This window comes from Mixophyes fleayi, chromosome 11 (genome assembly GCF_038048845.1).
Source record: "Mixophyes fleayi isolate aMixFle1 chromosome 11, aMixFle1.hap1, whole genome shotgun sequence".
Classification (NCBI taxonomy): domain Eukaryota; kingdom Metazoa; phylum Chordata; class Amphibia; order Anura; family Limnodynastidae; genus Mixophyes; species Mixophyes fleayi.
This window is the reverse complement of record NC_134412.1, coordinates 52,217,911-52,239,615: the sequence shown is the minus strand read 5'-3', so window position 1 is coordinate 52,239,615 and position 21,705 is coordinate 52,217,911. Positions and strand designations below refer to the sequence as shown.

Genomic DNA, 21,705 nt, shown 5'->3' with positions numbered 1-21,705 from the left:
ATGTCAGTTTGTAACATTTGAGAGAGGTATCAATTACACACAGTCAATGACACAAAGCCTGTTCACTGTGTATTTCCCATGAACAAGTACATATTTTCCAGACATGGAAGAGGATAATTTGAAAACAAAATATATTAATATGACAAGGAACATGATCTATGCATGTTTGTTTTTCTCATGTATTTTAATTGCTGCTGTGTGAGCAATTGTGCACATTATATCATCATCTATTTATATAGCACCACTAATCCCGCAGAGCTGTACAGAGAACTCACTCACATCAGTCATTATATGTAACGTATCGCCATTTACGCTCCTTAATGAATCAGGCCGGTTGTTTTTCATAGAAAGCTAGACCCAAACTTGATATTAAAAGCAAGATTTATTGACACTGAAGAAACTGTATTTTTTTTTACATTTTCTCAGACTTGTTTCCAATTTTAAAGTTTGCTTCAGGCATATCTAATGTAGAATAAAATGACATAATTTGGATGCCTACTATAAAAAAGAATGTCCCAGCAAATGATTAGTCAAAGCAGGAAATATACCCAGTCCAGTTGGCGTTAAGAGGCATAACACCTATAATACTGTCCTGAGATCTGGTTCACTCGGTTTACCCATTGGTATGTGGGATATAGGGTGATAAGAACGATAGTTTGTTCCAAGGTTATAATAGAATACTTTCAAAAATGTGGAAATTAACTGTGAATCTTTTTCAGAGACTACTTTAGAAACCACAAGTATTTCCATGACATGAGAGATGTATGCACTGATGAAACCTGTGACACAGGAATCAAGCGAGTCATTATACCGAGTCGATCAATGATCACTCAAATCACTGAATTACCTGGTAAATCTGCAATTAAATCCATGGAAAGAGGCGGCTTGTTTGGGATGAGCAAATAAACAATTAACATGAACTGGGCTTCCTTAAAGGCTTTGAAACAAATGGCACAATTACTATCAAATTTCTCAACATCTGTTTGAAGAATAGAGCACTATAGGCTAAAAACTGCCAATATCTGGATAGCCTGACAGTAAAAAACTGTGGGACTGGAACATGACTGCTTGTGGGAAATTGGTATGAAAATATAGAATTGTTGGAGGAGCATTAGGTGGCGTCTTGTCCTGATTACCAACAACCTTTGCAGAAAGATTAGTGTGGAATATGGCCGGGATTTTATTTGGATATTGTTGCAATGGGTGCATGAGAAGCATAGGGTCTTATTTACTAAGGAACACAGGTCTGCAGTGAATCTAGTTTTTAATTTGTGGTGTAAGATTATTGAAATAAAAGGGGTAAAAGGGGTGGAGAGGAAGTATTTATAAGGGTGTTCCGTGCACTCTGGAGGGACATTTCCACTTTGCAAGTGGACTTGATTTTTACGTGCATTCATCGTGCTCTCCACGAGTGCAGACATGTGGATGTGCTCTCCAGCCCCCTGCTGAAGCCCAGCTTACATAGCCTTGGGTCCTGAATTCCTCATCGGGTGATGCTGCCTTCTACTGACCTTGTCTGCCCCATCGTCTACCCCATCCATCCACATGCCCAGCTCTGACCGCCGCCGCTTCCACTTCTACAGGCCGCGGCTTGGGCCTACTTTCCCCCCTGGCTTCTTACCTCTGGTCCTCTGGCCTCCAGTCTATTGTCTCCGGTCTCCAGTCTGATGCCTCCAACCGTCCCTGGCTCCAGATGTGTCCCGCTTGAGTCCATTCCTGTTCTGGCTCCCCTCCTCGGTCCCTCCGGCTCCGACCAAACTGCCATCTCTTTACTGCGGGCCCCGCTCCGCTTTCTTCTGTGAGCCCGCCTGCCATCTGCTGACTCGGATCCGCCTGGGTCGCCTCGTGTCTCCCACTGCCTGGACCCGCCTGCTGTCTCTTGCCGTCTTCCCCATCCATCCTCTACACGTGGCTCCTCTATGACCGCCATCGCCATCTCTGGTACCGCTTCCTGCTCACCCGGATCCGTCCGCTGTCTCCTGCCGCCTAAGCTGCCTGTGTATCCCGGCCAGTTCCCCTGGTCACCGCCTGGTCACCGCCGCCTGGTCTTCCTGACAAGTTCCCCTGGACACCCGCAGCCTGGTCTTCCCGTCCCTGCTGGCCTGCCTGCCACGCTGCCTGCTGCACGCTGCCGTTCCTGATCTCTGGCCCTCCTGAGGACTACAGCGACCTGTGGTAATAGGCCCTGCACTCCTCTGGACACCCGCTGCCTGAAGCTCCTGCTTCTAAGTCTCCTGGCAACCACAGACGTCGCAGACTTTCTTCCAGCGACTTTGTCTCATCTCCCATGTTTGTTCTCATTCTCATGTTTTCACCCTAGTCCATATTGTACTGTATTTATTGTTCTCGGCTTCCTTTGTAGGCCTTATTTTTATTCTACTTGTATTTCTTTATTTATTATATTTTTATATTTATTTTCTCCATTCTTTATTTTTATCTTTCGCTCTCTATTTTTATTGCGTTTACTGAATTTATTTATCTCTATTTGCATTTCTTATTTACTTATTTACTGTATTTAATTATTTCTATTTGCTTCTCTTATTTACTGTATTTAATTATTATTTAATTATTTTTATTTGCATTTCTTAATCTATTCCAACCGCATTTTATTTCTCCCTTTGTATTCCTCTGCTCTCCGTCTATTGGCCTTTCTTGTCTCTTTGTTCCCCGTTCACGCCTCTCTGTCTCATTTAACACGGCTTGCCTTGCCTAGCCTCTTTGCCACACCTCTCCTCACCGTCATTGTCATTGTTGGCTATTACTTTATTTAACTCACTTATCTCATTTCCTCTTGTCTACCTTCTGACTCCCCCTGTCCCTCTGACTCCCCCTGTCCATTGTCATTGTTGGCTATTACTTTATTTAACTCACTTATCTCAATTCCTCTTGTCCACCTTCTGACTCCCCCTGTCCTCCTCTCCCGCCCCTCTGCTTCAGACGATTCTTCTGTACCCTCTACTTCTTCCACTCCTCCCACGCCCCTCCCTCACCTCACTATGCCTCCCTGTTCACTTGCCATACCCATACTCTCACCTCGCCCAACTTCACGCTCCTGTCCCCGCTCTCCCCTGCGCACCGCTAACCTTGCCAACCTTATCCCCATCTCCCCTCCCTCCCTTTCTCCTGTGCCCTCTGGAATGCTAGATCCGTCCGCAACAAACTCCCCTCTATCCATGACCTCTTCTTATCTAACTCTCTTAACCTTCTTGCCATTACCGAAACCTGGCTCACTGATTCCGACACTGCCTCCCCTGCCGCTCTCTCCTATGGCGGCCTCTCCTTCACCCACTCCGCCAGACCTGGAGACCGCCCAGGAGGTGGAGTGGGCATTCTCCTATCCTCCACCTGTACTTTCAGACTCATTCCTCCTGAACCCACCCTCTCCTTCTCCTCTTTTGAAGTCCACTCTATCCGTCTCTTCTACCCCATCCATCTCCGCGTCTCTGTCATATACCGTTCCCCTGGGCCCTCCTCCCTTTTCCTTGACAACTTTGCTGCCCGACTCCCACACCACCTCTCCTCTGACATCCCCTCCATTATCCTCGGTGACTTCAATATCCCTATTGACAACCCCACCGACCCTGCTTCCGTCAAACTCCTCGCCCTTTCTTCCTCCCTTGGCCTCTCCCAATGGACCTCCTCTTCTACCCACTGCCTTGGTCACTCCCTTGACCTTGTCTTCTCCCACCGTTGCAGTCTGTCCGACTTCTCTATCTCCCCCTTTCCACTCTCGGACCACCATCTCCTCTCATTCTCTCTCTCCTCTACTCCTGAACCCCTCCCCCCACCCAAATCTACCCGGTCCAGGCTTGATCTCGACACCCTTGATCCTGCTATTCTATCCTCTTCTCTCGAAACTCTCCTCTCTCCCCTTTCCACCCTGTCCTGCCCTAATCAGACGGCCTCCCTCTATAACCAAACCCTCTCCTCCGCCCTTGATGCGGTCGCCCCTGCCCAGCCCATCCACCTTCGCTGCTCCAATGCCCAACCCTGGCACTCCAAACTTACCCACTTCCTCCAAAAATGCTCTCGTACTGCCGAACGCCACTGGAGAAAATCTCGCTCCCTGGCTGATTTCCTCCACTTCAAGTTTATCCTCTCCTCCTACAGCTCTGCTCTCTCGCTCGCTAAGCAATCCTTCTTTAAATCCCTCATCTCCTCCCAGTCCTCCAACCCCCGCCGCCTCTACGCTACCTTTAACACTCTCCTGTCTCCCCCCCTCCCTTCCTCCTTATCTGCCACTGACTTCACCACCTTTTTCTCCTCTAAAATCGCGGCCATCAGACTTGAAATCTCCTTCTTCACCCACTCTTCTGGCACCCCCCCTCTCGCCCTTCCTCCCCCCTCCCCCCCCTCTCCCCCCAGCCACCAACTCCTTCTCTCCTTCCGCCCCACCTCGGGTGAGGAAGTCCACTTTCTCATTTCTTCTTCCCCCTCTTCTACCTGCCCCCAGGACCCCATCTCTTCTCACCTTCTTCGCTCCCTTTCCGCCTCCACCTGCTCCCACCTCGCTCACCTCTTTAATCTGTCCTTCTCCACCGGCATCTTCCCCTCCGCCTTTAAACATGCTCTCGTCTCACCCATTCTCAAGAAACCCAACCTTGACCCCACCTCACTCTCTAATTACCGCCCCATTTCCCTTCTCCCATTTGCCTCCAAAATACTCGAGAGACTTGTCTGTAACCGTCTCTCCACCTACCTCTCTGAACACTCCCTCCTTGACCCTCTCCAATCAGGCTTCCGCCCCCTCCATTCCAGTGAAACTGCCCTGGCTCAAGTTACGAACGATCTCCTCTCTGCTAAAGCCCTGGGCCACTACTCCCTCCCGATTCTCCTCGACCTCTCAGCGGCCTTTGACACCGTTGACCACCCCCTCCTGCTTCACACCCTTCAGTCCATTGGCCTCTCCGGTACCGTCCTCTCCTGGTTCACCTCTTACCTTGCCGACCGTTCCTTCTCTGTTTCCACCTCTGATTCTCTCTCCCCATCTTCCTCCCTTCCAGTCGGGGTCCCTGAGGGCTCTGTCCTTGGACCCTTACTATTCTCACTATACACCTCTTCTCTGGGTGCACTCATCAGCTCCTTTGGCCTCAAGTACCATCTTTATGCTGATGACACTCAACTCTACCTTTCCTCTCCTGATCTCTCTCCCTCCCTTCTCTCCAGGGTATCCGCATGCCTCTCTGCCATCTCCTCCTGGATGTCCTCTAGATTTCTTAAACTCAATCTTGCTAAAACTGAACTCATTGTCTTTCCTCCCTCTCGTACCTCCTTCCCCTCTGACCTCTCTATCAATGTTGACAACTCATCTATCTCCCCTGTTCCCCAACTCCGCTGCCTAGGTGTCATCCTCGACTCCTCTCTCTCCTTTGCCCCTCACATTCACTCTCTCGTCAAATCCTGCCGTTTCCAGCTTCGCAACATTGCCCGCATTCGGCCCTTCCTCTCCCAGGATGCCACCAAATCTCTCGTCCACTCTCTGATCATCTCCCGCTTGGACTACTGCAACCTTCTCCTTATCGGCCTCCCCCTCTCTAATCTCGCTCCCCTTAGATCTGTACTTAACGCCGCTGCTAGGCTTATTTTCCTCTCTCGCCGTTCCACCTCTGTCTCCCCACTCTACCAAGCCCTTCACTGGCTCCCCTTCCCCTACAGAATCCTTTTCAAGCTCCTCACTCTGACTTACAAGGCCCTCGCCAACTCCACTGCTCCCTACATCTCTAACCTTATCTCTATTCACACTCCCTCCCGCCCACTGCGATCGTCCAATGATTGTCGCCTCTCTTCCCCTCGGATTACCTCCTCTCACGCACGTATCCAAGACTTCTCCCGCGCCGCTTTCCTCCATTGGAACAAGCTCCCCCACTCCATCAGAACTTCCCCTAATCTGTCCTCTTTCAAACGAACATTAAAAACCCACCTTTTCCTTAAAGCCTTCCAGTCTCATGCCTAAACTCCCACCGGTCGGCTACCTCTCTTTCTCATCCCTTCTTCCCTTCTCCCCCTTCCTCGACTCCGTCTCTGTTTCTCCCGTCTCTCCGTCTCATCCATGTGTCTGTCTGTCTTCCCCTCTCTTTAGATTGTTCGCTCCTTTGAGCAGGGCTCTCCTAACTCCTGTTTCCATCACTTTTAACTTCGCTCTCCAGCTACTCAGCTCACCTCCTCTCAGTCCCTCTGCCCTCTGTCTCCTCTCGCTTCTCTCCGCTCCCCTCAGTGACTCTCAACCTGTCATCTGTGCCCACCCTCTTGGGCCATAGTTACCTGCCTATACTCACTTTTCCCCTCCCTCCCTCTCTTTCATGCTGTGCCTGAGCCCCCAGAGTTATAGTGCTTACTGTTACTTGTACTGTGCTGTTTCACCTTGTACTGTGCCATTGTTTGTCCCTGTACGGCGCTACGGATACTTTGTGGCGCCCTATAAATAAAAAATAATAATAATAATAATAATAATAATAATAATAATAATAATAATAATAATAATACGCCAGCTTTGAGCTGGGGAAAGTCAGGTTTTCTCCTATATTTTTAGTGAATGCATTTTGTGCTTTCTATTTGAATATCAGCAAAGAAATACATTTATAGGTGCACTTTTAAAAGAAATCTTCAAACAGAAAATGTCATATGCAACAAAGGCCTGACGTCCCTTCACTCTCACAAATGAATTGTGCAATAGCTATTAATTAGGTTAAATTGTTAAATGTTAGGAAACAAATGTTAAAGTTTTGTTATTATTACTATATTATTATTAAAGTGTTAATCTATTATAATCATCATTTATGCAATTAAACAGGTGATTCTAAAGTGTAGGAAGTTGGTCTGTTGATGTGACTTTTTCATAGTGTGCCTCTTCCAATTTGTTATCTTAAATTTTGTAATCCCAAGTGTGGAGAGTAGGCAAGTACCTTGACGAGTGCAAAGAGCACCAAGGTGTATTTTTCTGATAAGCTAAGAGATAAGACATCTGCTTTTAAATTCTTAGTATTGGGTCGATAAGTGATAACAGCAATGACATGAGTAAAGAATTAGTTAATCATTCTGTCTTCTTGAATTTTAATCAATTCTGATTACTTATGAGAATTGTGAAGGGATGAGGTTGTCTGTGCCTCCATTCCATTGTGGCTAAAGTTTCTATGTTTTTGAATTTGGTGGTGAGGAACTGTCAAGAGAAATAGGGGTAGGGATGTATTTTAATGGAGCCAAAGGATTGCGCTACGGAATATGTTGGCGCTATATAAATAAATGATGATGATGATGCTGCTGCTCTCACTTCTACCCCTCAGACATCTACCGCCACGATGACAGGGCATTAAGGATCTGGATAAATCAAAATTGGGGTTGATTTAAGGACCTCAATGTTTGGAAAGTTTCCACTGCTTCAGGGGATAATTGACAAGGATTTGGTACTATCAGCCTAAGAGTTGTGTTGGGATCCGGAAGTTTTTAATACATTGATGACAGTAAATGAAGAAACTCAAAAATTGTTGAATCTGTTTAAGATTAACTGGTTAAGCACATTCTAAGATAGCCTTGGACATAAACAGAGAGCCTCTTCCTCAAAATAATATAACAACGAAAGAGGAAATTTTGTCAATAGCAAAAGGAAATTCTTCTCTCATTTAGCACATAAAGAGTTCTCTCTATGTTTCTGTAGGACCAAATGAACATGTTGCCTATGCTCAGAGGAAAATATTCAAATGTTATAATATATGTAATCATCTTTTTTCCTTAGAAAGAAAAAATCCTGCTCTAGCTGGAGATATAGGTTCTGTACGTTTTCTTTTTATGAGTTCATTCATCAACAGAGTTTCCGCAGTTGAAAGAGCATAAAACTTTCCCATTAAGGGGCATACATTCAGGAATGAGAATCTATGGGATAAGCCACATGAGGAGACAGGACTTCAACTATAATTTTACAAAAACACATTAGCAAAATAATGGAACTGAAGAAACACATTTTCAAGTGTCTTTGTGGACAAGTGTAAAAGAGCGTGAAGAAAACTGATAATGCAGGCTGCACACAACATTATCTGGCCTTTCCAGACTGTAGATTATGCTAATTTCACCAAGGAAATCCAAGAATCACCGGCTAAAGAACACGATACAGTGTGAGAATGAAGGCCACCAAATTCAAGAAGATATGCACAAAATCATCCCTTCTAAGAGTGGCTGACTATTAATACTACCTTAAAGAAGTAGGCAAGTATATAAACACCTAAGAAAACATGTATAAAGAGCTGCTCAAATTCCTGATTTAAAGCTACAGATATTTGCATTCTCTCATTAATAATTTAAGAAACTACCTGAATGCCTAAGTGTGTCACCTTCGGTTCACCTAGGCACCAATATATTCCTGCTTCTATTTGCATGTGTAATAGAGGGCCAGAGGTGGTCTACTATTCTTTTTCTCTGGCAGTTTAGCAAAGAATTGTAGATTATGTTCTTTCTAGGCTGCAGAAGATGATGAACAGGGCAATAATGGAGGCAAGAGAGCAGAGGGAGGTGCCCTTGACATCATTCCCTGATGCAACAACTAATTTTAATAGCCAGATTCATACAGGTGTTTTGAGTCTGAGGAACAGAAAAAGTTACCAAGCAGCCATAATGGATTGTGAGACGCTAAAGCAAGATTGAAATTCCAGGACATTACATTCAGTGTGTACAGAGTACTGATGAACATGTAAGTAGTATTCATCAGCAGATTTACAGTGTTATTTGAGGTTTCACAGTGAGTCAGCAGAAGCTTGGACATCGGGATCATCATAAAGTACACTAGGGGCTTCAAGGAAGGTCTCAACTGATGCTAATGATCAGGGCCTGATCAACCACTAGGCTGACCAGGCTGCAGCCTGGGGCGCTGGGTCCCGGGGGGCGCTGCCCTGTGGGTATTTTTTTTCAAAAAAAAAAAAAAATTTTTTTTTTTTTACATTTTTATTTTTTTCTTCATTCATTTTTTTTTCGGGGGGGGGGGGGAGGGGAGGGGGGGAGGGTCGCCGCGGGGGGGGTGGAGGGCTCGACAATCAAAAGCAATGGTGGTCAGTGGTTAGCAACACACAGCCAATCGCCAGGCTGCCTGTTGCTGTGCAGCAGACAGGAAGCAGGACGTCTTCACTTCCTATCTGCTGATCTGAGGAGAGGAGCGACGCTGGCACAACTACAGGTAATTGAAGGGGGGAACTGCTCTGCATATCTATAGGGAGGGGGAATTGCCCTGCATATCTATAGGGAGGGGGGGGGACTGCCCTGCATATCTATAGGGAGGGGGGGGGGGACTGCCCTGCATATCTATAGGGAGGGGGGGGACTGCCCTGCATATCTATAGGTAGGGGGGGAACTGCCCTGCATATCTATAGGTAGGGGGGGAACTGCCCTGCATATCTATAGGGAGGGGGGGGAACTGCCCTGCATATCTATAGGGAGGGGGGGGGAACTGCCCTGCATATCTATAGGGAGGGGGGGAACTGCCCTGCATATCTATAGGGAGGGGGGGAACTGCCCTGCATATCTATAGGGAGGGGTAACTGCCCTGCATATCTATAGGAAGGGGGGGGAACTACCCTGCATATCTATAGGGAGGGGGGGAACTACCCTGCATATCTATAGGGAGGGGGGAACTACACTGCATATCTATAGAGAGGGGGGGGAACTACCCTGCATATCTATAGGGAGGGGGGGGGGACTGCCCTGCATATCTATAGGGGGGAGAACTGCCCTGCATATCTATAGGGAGGGGGGGGAACTGCCCTGCATATCTATAGGGAGGGGGGGAACTGCCCTGCATATCTATAGGGAGGGGGGGGAACTGCCCTGCATATCTATAGGGAGGGGGGGGAACTGCCCTGCATATCTATAGGGAGGGGGGGAACTGCCCTGCATATCTATAGGGAGGGGGGGAACTACCCTGCATATCTATAGAGAGGGGGGGGGGAACTACCCTGCATATCTATAGGGAGGGGGGGGACTACCCTGCATATCTATAGGGAGGGAGAGGGGGGACTGTCATGCATATGTATAGGGAGGGAGAGGGTGACTGTCATACAAATCTATAGGGTGGGAGGGGGGGGGCTGCCATGAAAATCTATAAGGAGGGAGAGAGGTTGATATGTATGAAGGAGGGCAGAGGAGGGGGGCTGATATATGTGACTGGGGGAGTTTTGATGTGACTGGGGGGGATAGCTAGCTAGCAGAGTGGAGGTAAGGAAAATAGCTGCAAGGGGGATGGATGCAGGGTGGGAGGTAAAGAAAATGGCTGCAGCAGGGGTTAAGGAAAATGGCTGTGGGGGGGGTTGTGGTTAAGGAAAATGGCTGCAGGGGGTATTTAAAAAATACAGCAGCTTTGGGGGGCAGAATCTCATGATTGTGTGGTGGTCACATGGGTGGTCTCAGCAATCACTAGAATACTAAATATTAGTGAGATGGGGCTGGTAGAGGTTTGTATTTGATTGACAACAAATATTCAGATATTGCTTATATATGCCTGTCCAATGGGGTACTTTTAGCTGGCCATAATGGAGTGTTTTGTTTTAACCAAAGGGCCTAATCATTCAGGGTTTGCATTATAATACATTTTTGCATTTTCAAAACAGGACGCCAACTTTCCAGAAGCCAGCGAGAGGATAACAAAGTTGCAAGAGAGAAGAGCAAGAACAAGTAAGAGACAATGGCACAATCTGTCTAAATTTGAATGCTGGAGAATACACCTGAACATTCATATTCAGGAGTGTTCCTATACACCTATATATTCGGAGGAGGGGGGGGGGGGGGGGGGCGCTGCGGCCATATTAGCCTAGGGCGGCCAGAACCCTTAATCAGGCCCTGCTAATGATGAGAACCATGGGCTCAGATCAAAAGCCTTGTCCTGTAGATCACAAAGCAACAAGGTTTAGATAATGACAACCCTTTGATCTTCTGATGTGGTCTTGGCCTTACCTTACTTTAGAATATAACTTGTGGCTTACTTTAAATACCTTTGAAGGATTTCTGGTCTCCAGGAAAACATTTGTATAAAATCATTTATGACTTAGGGTCAACTTGAGCAGTAGATTCACGAGCACCTGATCAGTTCTGGCCTCTTGAGTAGCATCCAGATTGGAAAGTTCTTAAACCTTCTTAATCAGAATGTCAAATTGGAAAATACCACATCTGGGCTCAATCCTTTTTAATAATCACCAGTGATCAGGCTAACATACCTTTCACTTATAACAGCTCTCTTTTCCTTAGAACAAAATGCACTTACAGGTACTCAGATGCCCCTGGAGTTATGCATGAGCCAGAGGTATTTATCAGCAAGCAGTGGTAGTCAGAGTACAAGTCTAGAAAAACCAAAACGAATAAAACAGGATTTTAAATTCAGAGACACAAAATGCAAGGTGAATAATAGGCAAGTATCAGCAACACATACAGATACAGAGCAAATCAGTACCCAAGAGAGTAGCAGAAATCCAAAGCCAAGGTCAGGCCGGTCCAAAAACATGCGAGATCAAGAGCCAGGCTGCGTGTAAGACACAAGTAATAGCACATTTGCTTAAAGGACCTATCGTGGGCATTGTACATATCCTGGACTAGTAGAGATGTGTAACACCTCTCCACATTGATGCTTCCCTATACAGTAGGATGCAGCACCAGAAGCATGCCTGCCAATCAGTTGTGGCTGTACGCATAAGCACACTATCCATGCACCATGGTATACAGCAGTGTGATTTCTGGAAAGGTAAGCACATATTAGGAAGCACAACGGGCCTGTACATTTTGCCGTTTGTAAAAAATCCTTAACGTGTGTTATGACCAAAATGTTTGACTGAGGGGACAATTTCAATAGGAAAAAAATACCAATAATTAAAGACAAGCCAGGTGCTTAGGGTAGTGCAAAGAGCAACCTGATTGTGTGCTGTTATTCACCAGAGAATGCAGGTACAATTGCTGAGGTCAAGACAAAAGTATGCCCTCTTTATTGTAATTGGTGTGCCCCACCACTGCCACACTTTATGACAGGCTGTGGCTTGCCCTTAGGGAGATAGGTGTCCACCTAACGGTCTGCGGTGCTACTGATGCTGCAGACACTTTGTTAGCTAGAGAGAAAGCAATAATAAATGTTGCTCTTCCTGTTTTGTCGTTAGCAAGGATTTAAATAACAAATATTGTTGGAGCTTTCAGTGAATGTTTTTGTTACGAGAAGACAACGTGACCCTTCCTTTACTTTGAGGGCATCCACAACATTAAACTCATGCGACAGCTTCTCAATATCTACAGATCTGTAGTGAATGGTTCAATTGGTCCACATTAGTCTATGATCTGGCGTGTTGTAGCAAATTGCTACATTTTAAAGACCTATTAAACATTACAATCTAATTAAATGCAGAATAGAAAGTAAAATACACAAACAGTACACAAAAATATATTACCAGAGCAGTTATGGACCAGGGCAAGAGAAAAACAGTGGGATTATCTCATACGCTCCAATGTAATAGGAATATTTTTTTTTATTCATTAGTTAACAGTTTCCCTTTCAAGGCATGCCTTTGAAAGTGTCATGTTTCTTAGCCCAGGCAGTACTCAGAATATGTCTCACCGGTGTTACAGAACAGGGTGTATTCTGAACACTACTGACACATTGCAGTAAATTCAGCTCTTGACCGAGGTCAAATAGCATGCCACAATGTCAAAATTCCTAGGCACATGCAAGACATATAGTTAATTTTCAAATAATGGTACTTTGGGTAATATGTCTGTTTTATGGTTCTGTATTTACAATAATAGTAGTTTTTTTTTACAATTAAAAACATAAAAACAAAGTACAAAGAAACATTTTGCAAACTAAAACTTGAATTTTCACTGCACAAAGAGCCTGACCCATATAGACAAAATAAAGTAGATAGGAAAAGGCAATATTACAGGTAAAACACAAATATTATATACACAGTATATATATATATATATATATATATATATATAATATAAATGTCTAGGGGCGTGTGTTAGTCTGTCTGTGTGTGTGTGGAAAAAATAAAACCAAGCTGCAGCGCCACCTGCTGGACGGAGTTATACACTGACCTACTAAATTCTTAGTGTGTGTGGAAAAAAAAATTCCGAAAGGGCTGAAATTTGGTATACTAAGATGTTTTTAATTTGTTAATTTAATTTGTTAATTGTTAAAAGTGTTTATAAAGATTTAAAAAAAATATATATATATTTCTTGAAGGAGAAGTGACAGTTGGGAGTGGTTGGTGGTTGCCGGGGGTGACAGAGGGGAGTGGTTGGTGGTTGCCGGGGGTGACAGAGTGAGAGGAGTGTGATACTCAGGACCGCTGAGAGAGATCCCTGTGTCTGGATAGACATCTGGATAGATGTGGCTATGAAAATGAAGGAAGAGGTGATGGAGAAGAATGATGAGGTGGTGACATGTGGACAAAACCACGTTAAAAAAGGGCGCTTAAGTCGGGAAGTAACACTCTTCCCCTGAGGAGGCCTGGGCTATGGCCCAAATGCATGACAAGAACCTTTTTAACACCTTAAGTAGCTTGATTTGACTAGACTGCATGAGTATCATGCACGGGTTAACATATATTATATATATATATATATATATATATATATATATATATATATATATATATATATATATATATATATATATATATATATATACACACACACACACACACACATTTCTTGGGAAAATAACATGGCCAGTGCAGCAATGTTTTTAGACTATATTTTGTGGAGCCCAATCTGTTTAAAATTACTTTATATATTTATTTAATCTTGAATAAAATGTTTTTTTAAAGTGGGTTTTCTGGTTCCGAAGTTGCAGGACACAGATCTGAGTAAACATTGCTAACTAAATAACTTTTTCAATGTCGCACCACCAGTGCTAGGCTGCTCTCCAACTGTTCCCATCCCCTTCAAATACACAGGCAATGAGAGCTAACTGTCCTGATTCCAGTAGGGCAGTCCCAATATTGTGCGATTGTCCTGCTCTGTCAGGACTGTTCCGACTGTATGGATAGTTGTATGTCCTGCTTCACACTGTGCTGCTTATTAAGGGGGAGCTACATGCATGTAGTGCATGCAGCTTGCCCTTAACTTTATTTGCAAAGTCGTTTAACAATTCAGTTTTGTCTTTGTTTGTCAAAGGTGGCCACCCTATAAGTCCAGCAAACCATAGTCGATTTGTAATATTCAATACATTCCACTTCTGTCAGAAAGCACCATGTGCCAAAGATTAACCAATGCCTGAACCAGTGGCTGTGAAAACAGAGGTTATGTAATAAAAGAATCAATTGGTAACAAGTGGATGGTAGTTGGATATCCTGCACTTTTGATCAATTCTGTGCCCTACCTCCCAGATAATTACATTAATATAAAACAGGCAAACATTTGTGACAGCAATGGCAAAGTAGAAGCGAAGAGAGTCATCACCCCAAGGACAGGAATGTTTAAAAGATCTACTGAATGCCATCTCAATTCAGCTGCTGGGCCCAGTAAGTACAATTGTCTTTGTAGTTGTCATCTCTGTTCCTCTTTTAGTGATCTTCACTGTCTCCCTGGTGGCAGTAGTTGCCACCAAAAATGGGAAACAAAAGTCCTGGCTCTGTTTCCAGCATGATACTAAAGATAAAACTGTGCACGTAGCAACTGCAGGCTTGCAGTAACCACAAGAGTGCCCATGCAGCATGAAAGTGAAAGCCATCTACACAATCAGACCAGGAAGGAGGTTCGGGTAATATGATGGTGAAGGACAATCAAGGTTGCCAACAGATGATGGTCTTAAGATTTTTACAATGACCAAGTCATCTTACATGTCTCCTCCATTTCTCTTCATTCCAACTGTACTACACTATCGGTATCTGCACAAAATTGCCAGTTACCAATGGCTGCTTTAATATTGATAGATCATAATGCTTCTGTCACCCACACACTTTCTCCACTAGCAGCTTCCTTTATTATTCCGCTACCTTATGTATCAATTGTTCACCACACCACTAAGATTGTAAGCTCATTTGGGCAGGGTCGTCTTTATCTTCTGTTTTGTCTCTTTGTATGTAATTTGTTTGTTTCATGATCCTCTGAATGTACAGAGCTGTGAAATATGTCAGCACTTATTAAAGGAGAATAATAATTATCTATGTCCTCATGTTAACCTAGATTTCAAAATACATACTGTACTATATCTACCTAAAAAAATGCTTCTGTTTCTTTCCATCTCTGATCCCTGAACTCTATGAACAAGGCCGTAGTATGAGTCAGTATGAAAGACTGCACCCTCCCTTACTGCAGCCTATCAGTTTAAAGTGTTTTCTACCAAACTCAAAAGACTTCATTCACAGCACAACAAGATTAATTAATGACTTAAGATCCTATAGGTTCTGAGAGCAGTAATTATTGCTAAACTTTGTTTTGTTTTTTTAAAAAAAAGAAAGCTACATGTGCTGTCTGTGGTAAGGTCTCATTTTGATCTTTGCCGTGCTGGAATAAATTTATTTTCAAAGCTATTAAAATTGGTTAGACAGAGGAAGTCTGGTGGGTGTAGGAGGTGGACATGGAAGACTTCCCCACAGATTTGAGGGCTCTTGTTTGTTGTTGCAAGTACAGCACTCGCTGTGTCAGCCACTGAGAGTCTTCTGAATTATGGCATGTGGAGCAGAGGTGAGATGTGAGGCAGCATCAGACATTCTGTGGACTGAAATTCATGAACATGAACTGGATTGGCTCCTATTCTGGCCGTTTCTGACTGGAGTGACTTTCAGTGCATGGGTGAGGGCTGTTCCTGGTGGTGTGAGCCAAGGTGCACTGTATGTGGCCAAGTGAGTGTACAGTGAGTCATTAAATCTCTGTGATAGCTGACAGGACTGGAAGTATAGGACCCCCATTGATGGCATTAAAGCCCCCTATAAGCAACAGGACAGTGTTAGGATTCCAAAAATAAAGAGTGTTGTAAGTGCCCTGGAGTTCTTGGTAGGTGCACAGGGCTGTGCATGTGGCATCTGGCTCTTGGTCTTCCTTTTTTCTCTACATGTAAAGAGGTCTATGACAGAGGTTGGTGACAGGGACAAGTCGTTTACTCTGGGTCAGAAGCAGTTCAGAAAGGGAGGTCATCGTTAGCATCTAGCTTTCAGTCCCTTCAACATTTACAAATTATTGTGGTAGCGAGATGCTGCATCCCTTACCTGGGCCAGTTAACATCACAGACGACTTTTGCAAAGTAGTTGATAGAATTGGTAGCTAAGCATCTGGCTATAGGGTAAAGCAGCCAACATATCGCTGTGCCTTTACCTGCAGATGAGCTTCCTCAAGCTGGTACAGGTAATGCTAAATATATCCAAGGGGAAACCAGGAGAGGTGTCTTTTACTGTAAACCCTGACAAGATTAGTTAAGGTGCTTCTGTCAGGTTCTTCTAGACACACTGCAACACCTTCTATAGTTTTGATTAGTACTCCACATACTGGGTTCTAGGGAGTCCAGTAGTAGTAGGTATAATAAATCCTTATTTACAGCAGAGTCTATTAGGTCAAGTACAACAGCCTATGTCATGATTGGGCTCACATTTCATGGGTGGAACAGGGAGCAGGAGGTGGAACACACAGTCTTTGCTCTCAGAGATGGGCACTCAATTGGCGCCGTTGCAACTATATCACTTACTTTATGCTCTGAAAAGGGACAAACTGGGAAGGGGAATGTGTGGACAATGTTACTTTGCTGCCTGCATTTAGAGATGGACATAGTTCTGTTTTTCTTACATAAGCTACACTTTTCTGTACTGCACATGCACGCCACAAATGCACACATACATTTGTGTACACATTTTTGCATATCTTTCATGGGTATTAGTGCATTTTGTGACAATAAGCATGTTTAGTATAGATAAGAGCATGTATGTAAGGCACAACTTGTATGTTTCAGCACCGGTAATTCTCCAAGTTAATAGGGATCTGTGCCCTGTCTGACAGGGTGATTATCCTCATGCTCATAATTTGGATGTCACGGGCGAGAGTTTAGAGCATTCAAATTATGGAGCAGGCAAATATATCTGTTTTGGATGATGGTATTGTCGCACTGGCATGATTGGGTTGGTCTACAACTGCTGTGCACTATACTAAGAATGATTCAAATAACCCATGCAATTCATAAGCATTTTCCATTTATATACTGTGTATATTAAATGTCTACATTCTTTTTGTATTTAGCCCCTGAGGAAGTCCTACATAAAAACAAGGAATGAACCACGATGGTGACAAATTTTTAACTTCATCCCTCTACTTGAAAAGAAAAAGTGTATGGATCCTTGGAGATGTGGAAAGTCGTCATGCTGTTCCATAGCTTCACCTGTTATGTCTGGGATCAGATAAGTTTTTATCTCAAATTCGTTTGATATATGTGCAGTATTTTTAGATTTTGTTATGAATAAATATTATTACGTATTTTACACTATGTTGTGCCTTATATATTTTTCTATGGAAGTCTCATTCATATATATATATATATATATATATATATATATATATATATATATATATATATATATATATATATATATATATATATATTATATATAATAAAGTTATAAAGTTTACGAAAGGAGATTTGTGGAGCTAAAAGGAGGTTCTGAATATATTGAAATATACTTTTGGATTTGAATGTTGGTATGTAAAAAATCTATGCCTTAATCACTGGCGAGTAGTGGAGTGATTTGAGGTGGTGTTAAAGGATATACACAGATGGTTCTTGGAAATGCACTAGACAGAGGAGTTCTTCTGGTACTTATCCACTATATGGTTTAAGCACATGGTGTTTTGCTGAAACATCAATATTGCACTGTTGTGTTTTTCCTTTTTCTGTTGGTTCTATGTGATCATTTCTCAGCATACGGAGCAGAGATTTAGGAGACACAGTGGAGCATCATTATAACATACATATGAGCTTATTTTGATTATCTCTGTGATTCGTGAGTTTTTATTGAACAAAGATTATAAAAGATGAAAATATTGCACTAGGAGTCACCTTTTTCTTTTTTGTATATTATGTTTACATTTTTTATATATACAAATATCAAGTTTCCATTTGACAGAAAGAATGAAATTCTACCCATGAGTAGAGTTCCTGTATAAGAAGTAAAGATTAGGAAAGTTTGCCACCGTTAGCACTGCATGTGAATCTACCTTGGTGCTCTGTTCAGTACAAGCTTTAAGGCTAATTCCCCCCCATCCAGGTTTTTGCTTATGTTTTGAGGTATACCTGCTTCTCATATGCATCAGCATGAATAAAATCATATCCATATCAACACATTGAGACAACTACAAAGAATGCAATGTATCTTCTTAATCTTGTGGGGTTCTGCATTGAGAGACTGTATTGTAGTTTATTTTAACTCCTTCAAATTTAACTCCTCCATAACATTTTCTGGCTGTTGATGAGTATTTCCACAACCCAGCAAGTCTCAAACAGCACCAGGAAACAGTGGCCACATTTAATACATAGCACATAACAAGCAACCAATAATTAGTTCCCTGCTGCACTATTTTAGTGTCAGTGTTCCTCAAAGGTGAACTGTTTTCTTGGTGTGCTTTGAGTGCTAGAATAGACTCATTGTTCTAAGCAAAGGTTCACCAGGCATTCTAATTGAAAACATTAAACTGTTGTTGACATTTCCTGGTGAGCTTCAGAAAAAAGGTGTGGTGTCTGTTCCTCAAATCAATGATTAGGATAGTCTTAGCTACTTTAATATTCTCCAGACAGTGCTGTCACTGCTTGAAAAAAAAGTATTATTCTCAGATGGTGGATAGGGATAGGACTATATGTTAGATATTGACGTGAATCATCTCTGCTAATGAAAAGATCGAATTTAAGAACTTTATTAAAAATCGCATTCCAGCTAAAGATCAAGCCATTCCCAATTGTGTGGAGAATTATGAAAGTCGAGATGGCAGAGTGTATATCTCCTGACCCCGGGGTCCCAGACATGGAACTCTCCTGATCATATTACTAAGAGGATGAGGCGACATGGGGCGGAATAAAGGTTTTACATTGACAGAGTCTTTACACAAGCGCAAGAATTAAGTTAATGACTTAAGAATGAAGGTAATGTTTATTCAACTGACACGAAGAGAGACAGAAACGAATATAAGACTAATACAGGAACTATTGATCTCAACAGTGGATGATGGAACAGGAACATGGTCTACTTTCCCCATCATCTGCCTGACTACGATGGGCATGTGTGTGCACTGTATCAGCAACTCTTCATAGAGATCAATGACTCTCACATGAGTTTCAATCTCGCCTTTGTTACCTGACAGAACTGGGGAAAATATAACTACGACCTGTGTGTGTGTAAAGGTACTTAAATGTATATAAACTCCAAAAGCCCATCAGATCAATATATTTTAAATACATTATAACTGAGCAAATTCTTTTGGGGACACTTAGGGACAGGTCTAGAAACGACTGTTCTAATGCAAAGTATACTTGTCATTCCACAATGCAGGTCCTAGATGACCATTCGCACTATCCATGGCTAGAATATAATTATTGCACATATAAATACATGGACACGAATGAAACCTGCACTAATAGGGCTTGTTCAGAACATAATCTAACTCCAAATGAAATACAATAAACCCGCTCTGGAAAACACGACAGGCATTGATACTGGTGTCTACACACGTTTGCTGCATAAATCAGAATAGCAGAAAATTGTGCATGTGCAAGAAGACAGTACAGGAACAAGTTCCTCATGTTTTTGGCAGTACCAGAGGTTTATCTGCTGCCAGTGTGAACACCACATGCGTATCTGCATTAGAACCAAGATCCTTATACCTGCAGCATCAGAGCAAATTCCCTCCTGTCAGCTCTCTACTTAGAATGCGAAGTGAGAAGAAATGACAAAAAAACATCATTAACCTGCTCGTCTGCTCTCAGCTTTCCCGAGGGACAGAGTTGTGGAAAAATAGATTAAACACATGTCATTCTTCAGCTCAGCTTGTCATAGATGGAGCATTTCTGCTACATTAAAGGATACCGAACAATGTTACAAGAGTACAACCTAATGTAAATATGTATAAAAATGCCTTTTATAAGACAAAACATGTTATATTATTACTCTGATATATCATACATAACAGGCACCATACAGTTAAATGTTAAATCGTTTTGCAGTTGCTGACTTTTCAGCAACTTATGTAGCATGATTGGCATTTGGACCACCCAGTCTGCTGTGAAACGAGAATATTCATCATTTTATCTCATAACAAGAGTCAGATACGTGCCTAGAATTCGTCTGAACAGCATTATATTTTGAGGATTTTTAGGTTTTATTTGGAAACAAACCCATGTATGTAATATTACTGCTAGAAGGCATAACCAGCAGTCCAGCATTTCATGCTGTGGGGTTCTGCTTTGTAACTAATGATATCAGCACCAGCCATAAGAAGATGCATCTGCAGCTGGCGCAGTTCTCCCTCGGCCTGTACACCTGCCGCTCATGTCATAGGAGCACAACAGAGAAGACACATTCATAACCAGACATAGACTCATTACTTGCCGCTCAGGGGGTGATCCTCATTACCAAAGCTCGCTGATAAGCCGACAATGGCTTTCCTATTAAACGACAACCTACAATATTACGTGCCGGATCACCTTATTGCAATGAATTAGGATGTTTCAAAAACAAAAAGGACATCGATACATATAGAAATCACCGCACTTTTAAGAAGATATTTTAAAACATAAATTTATACATATTAACTCCTCGGGAAGATTCCCATGCGATGCCACCAGCGACTCCCAATGATGCAGCATTGCATTATGCACAAACAGGCTTACATAATAAATAATATACACACCATTGCTTTCACATGGAAGCTGAAATCCCATTAACCCCTCTTATGCCAGTGTTGCCGCCGACTGACAACCTCTTAACCTCTCTACTATATGGGTAGCAGCCATTATATTGATAACAAGCTTCTAAGAAAGGGGGGGGGGGCAAGGTTAACTTAGAATAAGAACATTTATATTTAAAAAATGAGGTTGGTGGTCAAAAGGTAAAATGACCGATTGACTTTGTTACCTTATAAATTTCTGCACACAAAGCTTATTGTGTGGTTCCTTCCCCGACTGGTAACTGATTTCTTATGGAGCCTTCACTAGTAAGAGGCGAGTGTGAGATAGTCCTGGTCTTTCCTTTCTTTCTCTTCCATGCTTCATTCTGCCTCTGGTGTCATGTCACAGACGGTGCTCCCTAAATGCAGCACACGCCACATCTGGGGCTGATGCAGAGCGGAGAGAGACAGAGAGCGGCGACTTCCTTATGGATTATCCAGTAAAAGAGAGGCTGTGGGTAGCAGGAGAGGCATGAAGACATAAGGAGGATGCAGGGGAGAGGAAAGTGGGTCTATGGAGAAAGGATAGATATGGAGAAGGAGGGATTAGGTGGAAGAAGGGATTGAAAAAGGAGGGGTAAGGACTAGTGAGAGGGGACATTGGAAGAAATGGAATTCATGGAAATTGGACGATTGGCTGGAAAAATGACGTAAGACAAAATGTGGGAATAAAATAAAGCTCTACAGGTACAACGTGACCTGCAAATTAATACAGACACTGTCTGTAAATTAGTGATTAGAACAACTAAAACGGTCACGGTAACAATTTCTATGCACAGAATACAAATAGGACTGTGGAAGATCTAAAGACCATGGTGGCAACATGTCAACACA

General features: G+C 43.0%; 1 protein-coding gene across 10 annotated transcripts in view; it reads right to left on the bottom strand.

Moving 5' to 3' along the window:
• GRIK4 (glutamate ionotropic receptor kainate type subunit 4) overlaps positions 1-21,419 on the bottom strand; it is a 341,881-nt gene extending 320,462 nt beyond the window's left edge. For 5 of the 10 annotated variants that reach the window (XM_075191032.1, XM_075191031.1, XM_075191036.1 and 2 more), the window contains exon 1: positions 21,060-21,406. The gene's annotated coding sequence lies outside the window, so the exon portion shown is untranslated. Of the gene's footprint in view, positions 1-21,059 lie in introns of all 10 variants that reach the window. The other 5 variants (XM_075191040.1, XM_075191039.1, XM_075191038.1 and 2 more) reach the window with 5 other exon arrangements.
• Between the last annotated feature and the right edge of the window lie 286 nt (positions 21,420-21,705).